Below are 2577 nucleotides of genomic sequence, written 5' to 3' on the forward strand. Positions count from 1 at the left end.
GTAATCAAACATGTCAATAATAACATCTCAAATATCAGTAATATTACAAAGAGTATAAATATGCTTAGTGAAGACAGAGTGAGGGGACTGTGTTGCATAGAATAATCCAGAGAAGACTCTAGGGAAGGTGACATTAACCAGAGATCTGAACAATGACAAGGAACCATGTTCTTTGTCAATGTGCCAAGATTGATGTGCAAACTTCTTATAATCCAATTTAGCTCTATCCATATTCCTTTGCAGTCTTGTCTCTTGCTTGTCTTTCTCCTGATTTTAGAAGACAAATGACTTAGCAAATTTGCAGAGATTACCAATCCAAAATTGGAGATTATTTCACAATCCTAAAAATAGAGGTAAGAAAGAGAAAGATAGTTGCGGAAAATGAAAATAGCCTTACATAGTTCATAATAAAATGACTCTGCAGTTTAATTTGGGCTATGCCACTTGCTATCATGTGATTTGTGATTTGCTTAAATTCTCTCCTTCACACACACACACACACACACACACACACACACAGAAGGCTTTTCTACAATATGCTCTGTTCCTTTCAGGATTAAATGAAATAACTTTAAAAATTATCTAGGATAATAGTAAGTGCTTGAAATATGAGTACCTAGAATTTGGCGGGGGAGAGGGATGGAAATTGAGAAATAATTTTCCCATGGCTATCTTTAGAAAAATCTTTAAAGGGACACCTGGGTGGGTCAGCTGTTACACCTCTGCCTTCCACCCAGGCCATGATCCTGGAGTCCCAGGATCGAGTTCTATATCGGGCTCCCTGCATGGAGCCTGCTTCTCCTTCTGCCTATATCTCTGCCTCTCTTTCTCTGTGTCTCTCATGAATAAATAAATAAAATCTAAAAAATTTTAAAGATTGTGACTCATTTTCTTTCTCTTTATATAATATGCTAATGAAAGCCATACTAGGAACTTTAAAATATGACAATAATATGAAATAGATGGATTGATTATAATGAAATAAAGTTCTTTGTGACTCTAGAACATGTCTGTTGTAAGCAAACCTGTAAGTACATCCATCTATTCATTCTCCATTCAAAGAGTTATTAGTTATCTATTCCCATGTAGTGTGCTACACATTAAAGAAATAAACTCAGTGATATTCCTCTTCAAAAAAAAAGTTAATGTGATTAAATACCATTAATAAAGTACAATAATCCATAATAGATCTGACCTTTCTGTGCTGCCCAGGGAGGAGTCCATTCAGGGCTGTTCTGTATTCCTATTGTAACTTTAAGTTTTAACTTTCACAACGTCTGGAGCTCTTATGTCCTGCAAATGAAGGAGGAGGATGTTCTCAAATTACTTGCAGCAGAAACCCACGTAGGTGGCATGAACCTTGACTTCCACATGGAACAGTACATCTACAAAAGGAAAAGTGAAGGTACCTGCATCATAAATCTAGAGAACATAGGAGACACTTCTGCTGGCACCTCTGCCATTGTTGCCATTGGAAACTCAGCTGATGTCAATGTCAATTCATCCAGGAATAGTAGCCAGCGAGCTGTGCTGAAGTTTGCTGCTGCTACTGGAGCCACTCCCATTGCTGGTTGCTTCATCTCTGGAAACTTCACTAGCCAGATCCAGGCAGCCTTCTGGGAGCTGAGGCTTCTGGTGGTTACTGATCCCAGCCTCTCATAGAGGTGTTTTATGTTCACCTGCCCAACATCGCTCTGTGTAACTCAGACTCTCCTCTGCTATGTGGACATTGCTCCCTCGCAACAAGGGAGCTGGCTCCATGGGTCTGATATGGATGCTGGCCTGAAAAGTTTTTTTCATGCCTGGCACCATTTCCTGTGAACACCCATGGGAGGTCATGCCTAAGCTCTACTTCTGCAGAGATCCTGAAGAGATTGAAAATGAAGAGCAGGTGGCTGCTGAAAAGGTTGTGACCATGGAGGAATTTCAGGATGAATGGACTGCTCCAGCTCCTGAGTTCACTGCTACCCAATCTGAGGCATGCGTGTAACCTCTGTGCCTATTCAGCAATTCCCTACTGACAACTGGAGCACTCAGCCTGCCACTGAGACTGGTCCGCACCTCCCACTGCTCTGGCCACTGAACGGGTGGGAACAACCACCGAGTGGTTTTAAGGTGCTCTTCCAGAGGCAAACAAAACAGAAATAAGGTTGTTGAAAAATAAACATTTTCTAAAAAAATACCCCAAGCAAACAAACTTGAATTTCATTTCAGACCCTATCTAGTAAATAAAGAAATCTTCAAATTTTAAAATTAGAATTGTAAAGAAAACACTTCCCCTCTTAGAACAAGTAGGACAATTTGTATATAAATATTGTAGAGTCCTGAGAAATAAGCATTGTTAGTTTATTAATGTTTCTATCGATGTTTCAAATTTAAGCAACAGTGAATAATATTAGAGCTGAACCCATAGCCAACCAAGCTTCAGGGTTGTTATCTTTCAGCCTTCCATTTTTTTGCAGCAATATATGTAGCCTTCAAATGTTTAAGGTTGTGTTAAGAATATTCTAAAACTGACAGTCTGATATTAAGGAGGCAATGCTTTATTCTTTTATAAAGGAAAATAACATTAAATAG

The 2577-nt window shown here is 39.0% G+C and overlaps 1 pseudogene; it reads left to right on the forward strand.

The window, feature by feature from the left end:
- The first annotated feature begins 1006 nt into the window (after window positions 1-1006).
- Window positions 1007-2114, forward strand: LOC140641048 (small ribosomal subunit protein uS2-like; annotated as a pseudogene).
- Window positions 2115-2577: the final 463 nt, after the last annotated feature.

This window comes from Canis lupus, chromosome 10, assembly GCF_048164855.1.
Source record: "Canis lupus baileyi chromosome 10, mCanLup2.hap1, whole genome shotgun sequence".
NCBI lineage: Eukaryota > Metazoa > Chordata > Mammalia > Carnivora > Canidae > Canis > Canis lupus.